The sequence below is a fragment of the Urocitellus parryii genome, chromosome 6 (assembly GCF_045843805.1).
Source record: "Urocitellus parryii isolate mUroPar1 chromosome 6, mUroPar1.hap1, whole genome shotgun sequence".
Classification (NCBI taxonomy): domain Eukaryota; kingdom Metazoa; phylum Chordata; class Mammalia; order Rodentia; family Sciuridae; genus Urocitellus; species Urocitellus parryii.
The window spans coordinates 53701316-53717979 of NC_135536.1; the positions used below are offsets into that span (position 1 = coordinate 53701316).

At 34.0% G+C, this 16664-nt stretch overlaps 1 pseudogene; it reads right to left on the minus strand.

Moving 5' to 3' along the window:
- Positions 1–12523: 12523 nt before the first annotated feature.
- LOC113188207 (eukaryotic translation initiation factor 5 pseudogene) lies at positions 12524–13806 on the minus strand (annotated as a pseudogene).
- Between the last annotated feature and the right edge of the window lie 2858 nt (positions 13807–16664).

Sequence of the window (16664 nt, forward strand, 5' to 3'; positions counted from 1 at the left end):
TTTGACATATATAACATCAGGGATATTCAAACTAGAACCACAATGAGATACCATTGCACACTGTAAGAGTGGCTCAAATCTAGAATACTGTCAGCATCAAATGCTGGCAAGGAGGAGGAACAATACGAAGCCTCATTTATTGCTGTGGGAATGCAAAATGGTATAGCCAGTTTAGCAGCTGTTTTACAAATTTCAATATACTTCACATTTCATGGAATTTATTCAAATTAATTAAAAGCATATGGTCACTCATTAGCCTGGTGGTCTTATTCATTATTGTCAAATTTAGAAGTAATCAAACTGCCTGAAGTCCAGGCAATGGACACATAAAATTTGGCACATCCAAACATGGGAATATTGTTCTAGGGCTAAAAAGAAATGAAGTCTCAAGTCATGGAAATGCATAGAGGAAAGTGAAATGCATATTACTAGAGAACGAAGCCAATCTGAAAAATCTACTACATGATTCCAACTACATGACATTCTAGAAAGAGCAAAATTTGTGCACAGTAAAGAATCAGGCATTAGGTGGACAGGAGAAATGAGTAGGCACAGCACAGAGGGGTTTTAGGATGATGAAACTATTCTGCATGATACTACCATGGTAAATATTCATTATTTTACTTTTATCAAAACCCACAGAATGTATACCACCAAGAGGGGAACCTAATGTTATAACGATGTGTCCCTATGTTTCTTGATTATAAAATGTGGCACTAAAAAACAGGAAGCTAGTTTGTATGTTTGGAAAGGAGGTATATGGTGAAAACTGTACTTTTCCTTCAATATTGCTCTGAATCTAAACCTTCTTTAAAAAAAAAGTTTCATAATTAAAAAATATTAACGGCTGAGAATTCACTTAAAATTATGAATACGTGAACAATTTGAGACAAACCATTCTCATACAGATGGCAGCAAATGAAATAACACTAGAAACAAAAAGAACACAAAAATCACTGCCAAAAATTCCCCTGTAATGACATGTCAGAGTGACAACTGACATCTCATTAGCAAACTATAAGCCAAATGATAATAAGAGCATAAAGAATGTTAAGATTTTGACTTTGGAATACCTCCTAAGCAACAAAAATGCTTCAATTGTGAATTATCCAACATTTATTTTTGCTGTTTCTCTTAACAATCCCAGTAGTTATATAATATAGTTAAGAAACATTTCAATATTTTTAACTTTTAACACATATTTATGGCTAATTCATATTTTTATATGAGAAATCATATTGAATTTGGGCATTTAAGGCTGCAATTTCCCTTTAATTTTCTATTTTTTAAAAATTCAAAACTTTCAGGAAAAAATATTTATATCTATTCATTGTGGGAACTGTATAAATAGACACACAAACTATAATTTATTTCAAACACCGTATTATGGATTTGTTTTTAGTATCAACATTATATTATACCTTATCAAATATTATTATTATTTTGTGTGAAAAGGAAGTAAATAAGTACTTACTCGGTATCTATCTTTTACTAGGCCCTGTGTTAGGACAAGTTGTTTTGGAACAGAAAAATGGAGATAAATATCAGCCAAAATGTTTTCCATCTCATGATCCAAAGAATGTAATTATATGAGTGTTTCAGTAAAATATAGAACTGGGTATTTTGGGTGAAAGAACTAGAAACAGTATTTCTCAGAAATAAATTATGATTTAAAGAACTTGATCCTGGTGGCTCAGGAGGCTGAGGCAGGAAGATCCTAAGTTCAAGGCTAGCCTCAAAATTTAATGAGGCTGTAAGCAACTTAGTGAGACCCTGTCTCAAAATAAAAAATAAAAAGGCTGGGGATGTGACTCAGTACCCCTGGGTTCAGTCCTCAGTACCAAGAATTAAAAATGAAAAATAAATAAAGGATTATTCTACAGAAAAATTCTAAACCTGAGTAATAAATACATATTTTAAAAGATGCCTTGAGAAAGCCTGGCATCTTTGGAGAATAAAAGCAGTTTAATACATTTGTGATTATGTTCAAGGTGGAAAATGTAGTGAGAGATGGATTTTATTGGTCAACAGTTGCTAAAATCATGAAGGAAACTCTCAGGAATCTAAAAGATATTGGTATGAATAAAATAGAGTGATTTTAAAAAAATTTTGAAATAAAAATGGTTAGATAAACATCTATTTTTCACATCAATTTCTCAGAAGCTATGAAAGCATAGCAGGATACATATAGAATAGTAGGATAAGCCCACTACATAGAAAAATATTGCGAAAATCCAAAGAGGAAATTAAGAACATATTTAAAACTGCTTGTTTTAATTTGATAACTATTAAATAATTTATTTTACTATTACAAAAATCTGGAGTCCTTTTTGTTAATCCTAATAACATTTTTATCTGTATATTTGTGGTTACTTAATCTTTTTTTATTTGGTCTCATTTTTCCCCTTTGATTATTAGTATATTCTGTTTGACTATAATCTTATTTGATCTCCTAGTATTTTATTTATATAATATTTTAAGAAATAGCTTTTGCTCCACAACCCACACTGTGACACAATTCAACTTAATAAATGGAACTGCATTCCCCCATTATGTTTTGGATGCCCTGACGTCTGGGGTGTTTTACATCATTCATTCATCTGATGGTTATCCATCAAGGAAGAATGATCTTACAGTGATGAAGAATAGGCACTTGATTTCTATATCAGTGAGTGTAAATTATAGATGGAGAGATAACATAGAGTTCTGCTTCCAATTTGTTGATTTCAAGATCTATAGCTGGAAATAGAACATTGTAATGATAAACTTCTGGAAATATTTTTTATAGACTAGATGCATGAAGTTATTGATACAAGTAAAATTTCCCAGGAAGTATGGCAAGAATGAGAAGGAAAGAAAAGGGTGCAAAAAGAAGGAAGCGTATAATAAGGGAGGCAAGGTGGGAGAAAAGTGTACAGCATAAAGGAATAAAAGGAAAACTAGAACATAACTGGAAGAAAACTATATACCATGGAAAAAATATCCTGGAATTAATTTAAAAATTAAAAAATAACAGGGTACCAGCATATGGGAACTTTCTAGAAATATTTGCAGCAAATATATTTTCTTTAATACTTATGCATATTCCTTTGCAGGAAAAGGAGCCAACAAAATAGTCGTGGTCTGAGGGGGATACAAAATGGATAAAATGATGAGTGTCAGAAAAAGAAAGGAAAGGAAAAGATGAAAAGAAGAGAACCACATGTATCCTTCCAGAAGCAAGTCAGAAAGGTATTTAAAGTAGTTCAATATAGTTCTCGAAACACTGGCCAGAGCAATTAGACAAACAAAAGAAATTAAAGGCATAAAAATTGGAAAGGAAGAACTTAAATTATCACTATTTGCAGATGACATGATTCTATACCTAGAAGACCCAAAAGGGTCTACAAAAAAACTACTAGAACTAATAAATGAATTCAGCAAAGTGGCAGGATATAAAATCAACACTCACAAATCAAAGGCATTTCTGTATATCAGCAACAAAACCTCTGAAATGGAAATAAGGAAAACCACTCCATTCACAATATCCTCAAAAAAAATAAAATACTTGGGAATCAACCTAATAAAAGAGGTGAAAGATTTATACAATGAAAACTACAGAATCCTAAAAAGAGAAGTAGAAGAAGATCTTAGAAAATGGAAAGATATACCCTGTTCATGGATAGGCAGAACTAACATCATCAAAATGGCGATATTACCAAAAGTCCTCTATAGGTTTAATGCAATGCCAATCAAAATTCCAATGGCATTGCTTGTAGAAATAGATAAAGCAATCATGAAATTCATATGGAAAAATAAAAAACCCAGAATAGCAAAAGCAATTCTAAGCAGGAAGTATGAATCAGGTGGTATAGCAATACCAGATTGCAAACTATACTACAGAGCAATAGTAACAAAAACAGCATGGTACTGGTACCAAAACAGGCAGGTGGACCAATGGTACAGAATAGAGGATACAGAGACTAATCCACAAAGTTACAACTATCTTATATTCGATAAAGGGGCTAAAAGCATGCAATGGAGGAAGGATAGCATCTTCAACAAATGGTGTTGGGAAAACTGGAAATCCATATGCAACAAAATGAAACTGAATCCCCTCCTCTCACCATGCACAAAAATTAGCTCAAAATGGATCAAGGACCTTGATATCAAATCAGAGACTCTGTGTCTGATAGAAGAAAAAGTTGGCTACGATATACATATCCTGGGATCAGGCTCCAAATTCCTTAACAGGACACCCATAGCACAAGAGTTAATAGCAAGAATCAACAAATGGGACTCACTTAAACTAAAAAGTTTTTTCACAGCAAGAGAAACAATAAGAGAAGTAAATCGGGAGCCTACATCATGGGAACAAATTTTTACCCCTCACACTTCAGATAGAGCCTTAATATCCAGGGTTTACAAAGAACTCAAAAAATTAGACAATAAGACAACAAATAACCCAATCAACAAATGGGCCAAGGACCTGAACAGACACGTCTCAGAGGAGGACATACAATCAATCAACAAATACATGAAAAAATGCTCACCATCTCTAGCAGTCAGAGAAATGCAAATCAAAACTATCCTAAGATACCATCTCACTCCAGTAAGATTGGCAGCCATTATGAAGTCAAACAATAACATGTGCTGGAGAGGATGTGGGGAAAAGGGTACTCTTGTACATTGCTGGTGGGACTGCTAATTGGTTTGGCCAATTTGGAAAGCAGTATGGAGATTCCTGGGAAAGCTAGGAATGGAACCACCATTTGACCCAGTTATTGCCCTTCTTGGTCTATTCCCTGAAGACCTTAAAAGAGGGTACTACAGGGATACTGCCACATCCATGTTCATAGCAGCACAATTCACAATAGCTAGACTGTGGAACCAACCCAGATGCCCTTCAATGGATGAATGGATTAAAAAATGTGGCATTTATACACTATGGAGTATTACACAGCACTAAAAAAATGACAAAATCATGGAATTTGCAGGGAAATGGATGGCACTAGAGCAGATTATGCTTAGTGAAGCTAGCCAATCCCTAAAAAACAAATACCAAATGTCTTCTTTGATATAAGGAGAGCAACTAAGAACAGAGAAGGGAGGAAGAGCAGGAAGAAAAGATTGACATTAAACAGAGGCACGAGATGGGAGGGAAAGAGAGAGAAAAGGGGAATTGCATGGAAATGGAAAGAGACCCTCATTGTTATAAAAAACTACATAAAAGGGGTTGTGAGGGGAATTGGAAGAAAAATAAGGAGAGAAATGAATTACAGTAGATGGGATAGAAAGAGAAGATGGGGGGAGGGGGATAGTAGAGGATAGGAAAGGTAGCAGAATACAACAGTCACTAGTATGGCATTATGTAAAAATGTGAATGTGTAACAGATGTGATTCTGCAATCTGTATTTGGGGTAAAAATGGGAGTTCATAACTCACTTGAAACTAATGTTTGAAATATGATATGTCAAGAGCTTTGTAAGGTTTTGAACAACCAATAAAAAAAAAAGAAATAATTCAGGATTTTAAAAAAAATAAAAATAAAAAAAATAAAGTAGTTCATACATTCCACTACATAAATATATCATATTCTTCACAAAGAGAGAAAGAAAGTTATATACATATATAGATATACACATCCATATATATGCACATATATATATAAATATATATGAATACAATATATATATATATATTTGGAATAATAGGAGAATTAAGTAGATTTAAGTTGATTGGGCATGAAAGATGTGAAACAGTGAAGAATATCTTGAAGATAATTTCTTCTCTAAATAAGGTAAAACTAAAAAGCGGAGGAAGATAAGTCGCAGAATTAGAAGAAAGGCTTATATCTGAGTGATTTTTGTTTGACAGTTTATTTACTTTTTTTAATTTTAGAAGAGAAACAATGGAACAATTTTAGATAAGTAACAATATCAAACTGTACATGTAGTTGATGAAATATTGTTACTTAAGCATGCCTTTGAAATATATTTTTTAGGCACAATAAGGAAAATAATATATCACTTTTTTGTCTTTTTAAATGACAATATGGTAATTATTTCCCCTCCTACTCATTTTCCATGAATTAAATCTAGTAAAAGTTGATACAAAACTGTAAATTACTTGAAGTTTAAGTAAATAATTGCTATGAACGGTCTGTTGCAAATTAAAAAAAAACACAGATGTTGTTAAATTTAAGAAGCTGTTGTCTCTCCAAGGAGCTGTTTGTAGAATTCTATGCAGGAGTTTCATTCTTAGATTCTGCCGCTTTATAACATAGAAGGCAAGTACTGGGAGAAAGGAAAACTCTTTTGTTAAGGTGAATTCATTTATAATATAAAAGTTTGCTGGCTCTTTGTTTGAAGCCTACAGTTTAATATGGTTCTCATAAAATAACTACTAATGCTAGTAAATATTGGTAAATACATGAATAAATAAATAATGTACTTCACTAATTCAAAATGTATTTGTACATTTAACAGAGAATGCTTTTAGTTGATTGCATAGGATAGTGTATTCCCAGGCTCAGATTTATTTATTTATGCTTTCTTCTTCCAAATCTTTGTTTTGGAGAAGATATTATTGTCCCTGTGAAATGAATGCTTATATGGTTTCAAGGATTAATAAAACTAGGCCTACTGGATAATAACACTTTTCTCTTAACTTCTCAATTAGTGTACCTATGTTATCAACTAATTTTATTTCCAGTGAAACAATGTACAGCACCAATTCTGGCAATACTGCTAGATGGTTGTTTTATTCATGAAGGTAAAAAATCCTCCAAAAAGGGTCACATAGGAAAAAGAAAAAAAAAACATAAAAATTAGACAAGAATAAATAAAAATGAATAAAAAAGCATAATTGAAGGGAGAGGGAAATAGAGCCTAAAAAGATGAGCATGTACAAAAAAAATGAATGATTTGGTAGGAATGGTGGTCAGAGTTCCAAGACACATGAGGGTAAGGAAATCTTATAGAGGTAGGTAGGATAGGGAGGCAGGAAAGCCCATTGGTAAGGCTAGATTAATGGAATTTACAAGATCTCACAGACACTGTAGACACAAAGGTAAATGTCAGAGAGAAAAGCAGGCTTGTAATACATGTAAGGTTGTGAAAGAACAGAGAATTCCCCTCTCTAGTCCCCTGCAGGTAATTGAATGAGAGTGATCATGAAGGGCATATTTGGAGACACCTGATTTTGCAAAGGCTGCTGGTTCCTAATTAATTTAAATTGCCCTCTATTCTTTTATACTAACTAAAGGACTTTTAGAGAACTGTAGTTGACTACATTACATGACAAAATTAACTAAAACCTTCAAAGTGAAGCCAGGTCTTGATTTTAGTGTTAGAGCCTTTGTGTTAATATTGGTAGTTTGCATAAAACATTCATATGTCAGCATACAAACAGAGCTGGATCTCTGTATTCAGTGATAATACTGTCATTATTACCAAAAAGAAAAAAAAAATCCATTAGGAAGATGTACCCTATATAGCCAGCTACATATGTGACATTATTAGCAAAACTGCCATTCACATGTTCTCTAATTCCTAGAAGGACCACAAGTAGAAGCCACTACAGTGGCTTTTATCTTTTGTACTGAATGATTGTCTTTAATATTGCCAAAGAAATGCCTCTTGAATTAGTCAGTGTTCATTCACTTTCCATTGATCTTCCTAACAAATTTTTAAGAATCAACCTTGTGACATACATTGAGATACATATTGATGAAATAGAAAAGGACATAAGTGAGTTGGATTTTCTATAATTAATGTACATATCTTTAGGATACCAAGTAAAGAACTGTGCATACTAGACAGCAGTCTAGCTTACTATGGTAAAAATCCTAACTGAATTAGTTCATGTCAAAATTTATTTTTTCTAAGAAACTCACTTTGGTTAGGGAAATAATATTTAAGTCTAATGTGAAATAAACCTGAAGATTCATGGGATGATAGAAAACTCCAAAATGCTTAGCCAAGTTATAAACTAGAGTGTGAACAGGATCCCAGGGATATAACAGATCAAAAATGAGAAGAGAATGAACACACAGGGAGAGAAAGACAGGCCAAATAGCATGCTTGGAGGCTGATGTCTGGATTATCAAAGAGGGCTAAAGGCTATTTATGAGAGCAGGGAAATGGGGTGTCATTTAAAAAGAATCTTCTGTTGAGCATGAGAATCTCCTAGAGTTATACTTCTGTGTCCAGCAATATTTCTTTTCAGTGGTATCATTTGTGACAACAGAATAGAGGAAAGCAAGGATTTTATGTACCCCAGTCGTGAAAGCATTCAATCAATGCAGTAAGAGAATTCAATAAAAGCTGGAAATCAGATCAGATGTGGATAGAAAACAGTAGCAGAATGAGCATTCTAAAGGAATAATGAGAGGGCACAGGATTTCACACAAGAGCTGTGGCAGGGTTTGGACACATCTTATCTGGATATTCAGGACCACGTGACATTCATGTTATTCCAAGACTATCAAGGTGTCTGTTTTCATCCCAACTTGAAAGTCTACAAATGAAAGTTTCATAAGGTCACAAGGCAAATATTCATTGTTATTATTCTCCTCTAGAAATAATAATCTTGTCTCCTAACTCTTCCCATTTCCTTTCTCTCTCCCTCTCTCCCTCTTCCAGGGTGCCAACTGCTGTGAACTCTATTTTTTGGTCAATTGACAATAATAATGGTCTTTCAGAATCAAGTTGAAAAATTCTGCTATGAAATGCTGAGCTTACATTTCTGTAGAGTAGTAACTTTTTACACTTAGTAATACAGAGTGAAACTTTGACTGACTCCCAGCTGTCCATAGGGTGGGTCAGTCAAAAAAAAAAAAAAAAAATCAATTGGTACTAGGTATAAAATTTTAACTGTTCTTAACAGCATCCCTCCACTGGCATTAGCCTTTAGTGAAACCTACTTTTGATTTGGCTAGCCATTAAGTGCATTTCCACTTATGTCACAGTCAATATAATTACTCTTTCTCTTAAAATCTTGTAATCAAATCTATCAGAAGTTTCACTCTGTAAGTGAAACTACAAAAATTGGAAACTCACTACACATGGAGAGTATTTTCTGTCTGATTAATATTAAGTTTTTAATGTGTATATTTAGCTAATATTATGCCTTAATTTTATTGTTTTAAAGGCAGTATCATTTTATTTGGTGTTATAAGAAATTTTAGGGGGCTGGGGATGTGGCTCAAGCAGTAGCTCCCTCTCCTGGCATGCGTGCGGCCCGGGTTTGATCCTCAGCACCACATACCAACAAAGATGTTGTGTCCGCCGAGAACTAAAAAATAAATGTTAAAAATTCTCTCTCTCTCTCTCTCTCCTCTCTCACTCTCTCTTTAAAAAAAAAAGACATTTTAGTTGCTTTTTAAAAGTGAGACCAAAGAAATTAAAAAATCCCAAAGTAACTTATACCTTAATTTGAATGTTTACATTAGCAGAATCTTATTTGAAAATGAAATAGAACCATGAATATTGTACATCAAAGAACAGGAACCTGGCACTTTTCATATTAAATATTTCTTAAAAATTCATTAAGAAAACTGTTTGAATTATCCTGTGACTAGCACCACAAATATTCATAAAATTTACAGTAATTAACAAACTAGAGCATGTGCTATAAAAAAGTACTTTTACTTTCTAGAAAATAATAGTAGATGAAATGTTATCATAGTAAAATATTTAGAGACACAATTTTAATGATATAATTTATATTTGTGTTCTACTTTCCCACTTACACACAGCTTTGCAAAAGTATACTTTTCAGAATTATTGATCATTGTGAACTAAGGTTCAATAATATTTGGGTTGCAGAATTTTATAATTTTGAAAAATGGAGAATATCATCTACCCATTATTGTACTATCAGAGAATAGTATTAATACCCAAAAATGTCTCCTGTGCTTGATTATCCAACCCTCCCCCCTTCCTAGAGTCCCTACAATCAGTGATCTGCTTACAGTTCCCAAAGTTTTGCCTTTCTTAGTGTAAAATAATAATTAAGGTGAGACGTGAGCAATGGATAGGAATATCATTCAATAAGATAAAAAATAAACATTTAATAAGGTGCATATAAAGAAATGCATAGATTTGAGTCCAAGAGAATGATTTGATTATTGTTAGACTTGTTGAGTTTGAGATTATTTTTTTTTCCAGGTGGAGTTATTCTCTGTGTGAGCTATTGGGTTTCAAGCACAAGAGTGGATGGACTGGTGATATGAATTTACTGATCTATGCAATGTTATGTATATAAGGCAAGTAAAGCCCTGGGGAAGATTTTGTGGAATTGAATAATTAAAATTGTAGGGTAACTTAAAAGTGTTTAAAAATATAAAAATTATGGATCAGGTTGGCTATACCTTTTGGGATTTCATGAATTAAATACAAGTAGAAAATTCCACATCTTAGATTTCCTGAGAGAAATCAATTAGGAAACACCTCACCCTGTTATGAATTGCTCCTAGAAATTTGCTGCAAAAACAATTAACATTTGCTGAATATGTATTACATTTCAGATTTCTTACTCAACCTGTAGTTTAGTCATGTGACTCAGTTGTGGCAGAGGCCCAGCTACACTGTCATGGAAATAGCTTTGATAATGAGGGTAGTCTTGAAAAAAGATTTTAAAGGAAAATATTAAGAATGGTGAAGCAGGTTTCTATGTTATAATAATGAGCATTGCCATTTTTCATCAGTGTTCTAAAGCATTGGTCACTTATGACAGAGCTATGAGAATATGAGATAAGAGTGAATGTGTATAGGAGGGAGGAGGCAGGATTACTGGTTGCAAAGAAGTTTGCTAAGATTAATTGCTGAACATTACCATCCTTTATCAAGGAGATTTTAGTTTTATTTTTAATATGACTAGATTTCTCTTTATCACTCTCTTACTTTTTTACTGGACTTATCTTTTCTTCTAAATTACACTTTTTTGTAACTTCATGCATTATAATTTGATGTTTTTAAGTTGTAAAGCTTTATAGGTTTTAAAAAATGCAGAATGTCATATATTCATCATAACAATACCAGAGAATAGTATCACCACCCTAAAAAACTTATTGTGTTTTATCCATTCTACACTCTGCCCTTCCTAAACTCCTGGCAATCACTGATCGGGGTACTCCCCCTATAATTTAACCTTTATCAGAATGTCAGAATAACCAAACTATGCATTCATTCTATAGTCTTTCTCAATGATCTCCTTTATCTTAACAATATACTTTTAATTTTAATTCTTGTTGTTGCATGGCTCAATGAGCTAATTATTTTTATTATAGACTAGTAGTATTCTATATATGGAGGAACTCTAGTTTGTTCATTCATTCATTTATACAAGATGTCATGTTGCTTCCATTATTAATAATGCTACTATAGGCATTCATGTTTTGTTTTTTGTTTTTTTTCCCCAAACATAAGGAGGTTGAGACAGGACAGGAGTATTGTGAGTTCAAAGCTAACCTCAGCAATGGAGAAGTGCTTAGTTACTCAGTGAGACCCTATCTCTAAATAAAATACAAAATAGGGCTGGGGATGTGGCTCAGTGGTTCAGTGTCCCTGAGTTCAATCCCCGGTATGTATAAATAAATAAATAAATAAATAAATAAATAAATAAATAAATCTAAACATTTTGAAATTTTAATTTAAATGTTAAAGGTAAAAGCTGAAAAACTCCTCTGTTTCTTTTTTTTGAGAATGTAAATTTTCCTTTTTGTTTCCACCAAATGAAACAAGAGTTTATTATTTAATCACATGTTTAAATTTTGAGTTTTCTCTCAGTACAAAGCAACCACTATATACACACAAAAAACTTATTTGTTAATGTAAAAATTTTTCTTTGGTTGGTCCAACATGCAATACACATGAGTCCAAAGACTACAGTTTGGGGCAAATGTCCATGGATTGAAAAACCACAATTCCAAGTTTCAAAACTCATTTTAAAAATTATTAATAGGACATGCAGGTCGCTTTTACTTCTCAGCAACTTGTTGAACTATTATTTGATTATTAATCTACCTCAGCAAAAGAAAAAAATATTGCATGCCAATTTGAGGGACTAAAAAGAAAATTTCAAAAGTACTAAATTTGTTAACAGCTGAGTAAGGTCATTATAAACAAGCTTGTGTTTACATTCTGCTGAAAACCCCTGTATAGTCTCAGCACCTAACAAAATCTACCAGGCTCCAAGGACACTGTCAGGTTAAATGATGGCATAACTTTTTAAAAGGAGCCAATTACATCAGCATAAGTCATTCAGAGCCCAACATATAAAAGATGACCAAAATCAAATCTAGTTTTTCCAAAAGAAACATGCTATAAATAAACAAATTACATCCAATCCTTGATGTGAATATGAACTTCCTAGAGGTCTCATTCGGCCTAATTGCTGATCACTCACAGTAATAGGTTTTTAGTGCAAAGAGTAACATGATGTTAAGTCATTTTAGATTTTAGACATACACATTACACTTCTGGGTGATAATGGAGAGAATCTGCAGCATTATATCATTAAGCTAGGTTGCATCGTTCTTTCAAATGGCATCAATATCAATGTCATCATCCTTGCTGTCAGACTTCACAGTTTCAGCTTTCATTACACTAATAGTCTTTGAATATACCTCCTCAATGTTTTCATCTTCATCTTCTTTCCCACCAGAGATTCCTCCTCTGCCTCCTTCAACGGCTTTATAATTGGTTTGCTTTGATATGAATCTCTTTGCAGAGTTTGTTTTTTTTTTTTTTTTGAGGCCTATTTCTTAGAGGAGTTTTCCAACAGCTGATGATGACCTACTCTTCTGAATGGCTGTGCCACACATCTCCCTCAAGTGTGTGGAATCTTGGAGAGAGCTGAGCTTGATGAATTGTACTGCACACTTCAAAAGATGAGGAAGGTACTGGTGAGCTTTTTTGTTACCGTAACAAAATCTTAAGAAATGGCACCTGGGTTTCTTCATCAGTTCACCAGTCTTCTCTTTGAAAAGAACTTCAGTCAGAACAAAAGGGCCCATGGCTGTTACATCTAGTTTTTCTGCTTCTGCAACGATTTGTCAGGTGACTCAATGATACCCTCTTCTATCTTTTTCGTAACAAAATCCAATAGGATATTGACACACTTCTACAGTACCTTCCAAATCATCACTGTCAGAGCTTCTGCAAGGTCACTAATTTTTTCCATTCTACTGCTCTGAGTTTCCTCAGTTGTATGCTCCACCCAATCCTTCTCCATCTCTTCTTCCACAGCACGTATAGGAACACTTATCTCATTTGGTGCTGGTGGTAGTGGCATCTCATTGCTGAATACAGAACCATTTTCCTTGTCTTTGCCCTTTCTATTTTTCTTTTCTGTTTTTAAATTTTTCCTTTCCTGCACCACTCTCATTATTTGCCTGCAAGTTTTTGAGAATGAACATGCAGAGTTTATGGTGTGTATCAAGAATTCCTCCATATCCACAGGCTTAACAAGAATTACCTATTCTTTGCTTTTTTTTTTTTTTAATTAACATACAGGTCTATTTCAGGATTCTCACACTGAGGGCAGAGAGAAAAAACAATTTAATGAACCTATTCAATAGGTCTTGCAGTTTATTTGCCTCTTGAGATCCATTGACAATGTAATGGTCATTCTTAACATAAAACTGGGTCTGTATACCCATCTCACAACCCAGATATTTGGTGCCATATATTGGAGACTGATTAAGTGTCTTTTCGATGTCAAACATGTTAACTATAACTGTTTGATTCCATTGCCTTTTCTCCCAATCTTTGCAATCAAACAGGGAGTGGGTATCTTGTAACTATAGGACTGGTCTGACATGCTGCACTTACATTAACAGACATTTTTGCTTATTAGTGGCTTTATCAATAAGACCAGGACATCTGTGATTACAACTTTGTGGTATCATCTTTCTGTAGAAGAAGAGATGACATAAACTACTGCAAGAGTTTTGTCACTGATATGAAAAAAAATAATCATAATTTGCCACTGAGGCTATAAGTGCCTTGCTTGTATGCTGTAGTTCCACAAAAATGCTCAACAGTTTGTTTTCATCAAGTAAAGATATAAAACCAACACAGTTTGCCTGGGACAGGGAGGATGAGGTGCTGGAAACCTGGTTGAGTCTGGAACTGCTGGATGGGTCAGTGGAGGGACAAATGGGCAGATGCTGCTCCGGACTATGGGGCATGGGATACCAGTCCTCCCAGCAATATCAAAATCATTTTTTTTGTTGTTCAATTTTCCTCTTTTCATTTTAGTTTAGGAATTTTCCATGGACTTATATTTAGATTTGTTTTACTCCTCAATCTTTTATATCTATTAAATATATTATTCATTTGTATTAATATTTTTAGACTTTTCATTTGAAACTTTCTTAAAGCATCTCTATTTCCATTGCTCTATTGTTCTTGCATGATATCTATTTTTTATTAGAACCCATAATATATTAATCATAGTAATTTTAAATGCTTTGTCTTATGCTGCCAGAATTTGTATCATAAGTGAATCTGATTTTGATAAGTTTTTTTGTTTTCACTTGCTTTTTGTATGTGTACTTGAGTTTACACAATTAGGGAATAAGAGGATTTGAAAAATATGAAATTAAGTAATGTCCTTGTGAAGTGAAATTTATGGTAATCAGGACTGTGCCTAATATTCACTGTAGCTGCAGGTACCAGAGACTTCAATTTTCTTTAATGCTTTTCTTTGTCTTCTTTCTTGACTTTCAGGCTCCCATATGAGTTCCTCCCTAGATATTCCAAATCTTATAAATCTTTCATCTATAATCTGATGTTACTTTGCTGGTAGCCTTTTGATGTGGTGCTAATGTCACCACAATGGGGTCCAAGGAAGTCTATAAGAACAGGGGAGACTTCTGCTTGGAACTTCCAGGTTCTTGACCACATCACAGAAAATAATTTAAGGACATGTCAAGTATGAGAAACAAAGGAAGAGATTTATTATAAATTAAATTACACACTGGAGACTGGTGATGAGAGAGAGAGAGAGACAGAGAGATATGAGAGAGAGAGAGAGGAGAGAGAGAGAGAGAGAGAGAGAGAGAGAGAGAGGAGAGAGAGAGAGAGAGAGAGAGAGAGAGAGAGAGAGAGAGAGAGAGAGAGAGAGAGATGCCTTGTCTTGGTCTAGGTTTTTAAAATTTATAGAGTATCAGTAGCTAGGGGGCTGAACTAGTGTTGGGTCAGGGAGGGGATTTCACAATTTTGCACCAGTTTTCCTTGTGTTTGTGTATTGCTCTCTCATGCTTTCTCACATTCTAATCATGTTGCTTCCTACAGAGCATGTCTCATAAGCATCTTGAATCTTCACCCTGGGGTGTGTATCTTACTATAATATTATAATGAGGCTAGAATCACTTCTTGGTCACCAAAGTCTTAAATGTGTATGTTCCCTAAATGAGTGATTCCCACAGACGCCTATCTGCAAGCTAAGTACAAAGATGCAGGTGCAAGGACTTGGGCTGTGTTGCTCACAAATTGTTGGTTCTGCATTCCAGTGGTTTTTTGAGTATTTCTTTTTTTGAGATTCAGTATTCTTCCTATTTTTCATATAGAAAAAGGGAGGCACATTCTATATTACTCAGGCAGTTTCAGTATTTCAGTGGACTTGTTCCTTTGTTTCATTATAAATGTTCCTTCCTATTTTCCTTCCATGATATTATATTTATCCTACACATCACCCTTTCCTCTACTACAGCATCTCCATTTATTTCATCAATATTTGACTCCTACTGATAGTGTATATCTCCTAAGTGGGACAGTATAGCTGGAGAATGTGGGAGTAGGGAAATATTCCCGCTTCTATTCAGAGTATATTTCAGATTAGAACTGGATCAGAGACCTTTCACAGGAGTGTAGGCCTTTGTTATGGAGAATTCTATGGCCAAGTTTCCCCAGTTTACTCTTTTCTTATGCATAAAGAGTTAGGAGGGGTTTTCTTGCACACTGAAGTTGAGAACATGATTAGCTTGATGGAATGGAGCTAATGAATGCCTCAGACTATGACACAAGTCTCTCACTGTTTTTCACATTCTACCTACTGCAACTCACCAAAGTTATAGATCCTCTAGGCATTCTTATCCATTGATGAATTCTGTCACTTCTGTTCTAGGTAATTACATCTCAGTTCTTTTCCTCTCTGAATGCACTTTTCTCTCCATATTATGGGGTCATGGTTTCCTCTGAAACTTCCATTCTCTGAAGAGTCCAAACCATTGATTTTTAGCTTGTATAAAAGTTCTTTTCTTATTCAGCAATGGAGGGATGAATGCACAGGCACTTTCCATGTTGGAAATGAAACCTTTATTCTGATTTTTTTTTCCCTTCACATTTGCACATATGCCACTTTGAGGTGGTTTGGTTGGTCACTGATGAGAATAAATATATCCCTGAAATAAGTCATTTTAGGTTTTAAAAACAAATGGTGATTACCTGCAGATTAAGAACTTTGAGACTGACAGTGTTAAAAGATTGTTAGATCTATTTCATCAGGGGAGCTTTTAAAAAATATCAATACCTGTGCTCCACCCCAAGAGATTCTAACTTAATAGGTTTGGGATGGGTTCAAGCATCAATAATTTTTGATATCTCCCCAGGAAATGCTAATGTGCCAACCAGGGTTGAGAACCACTGCCTTATAGAAACTTAAAAGAGCATCTC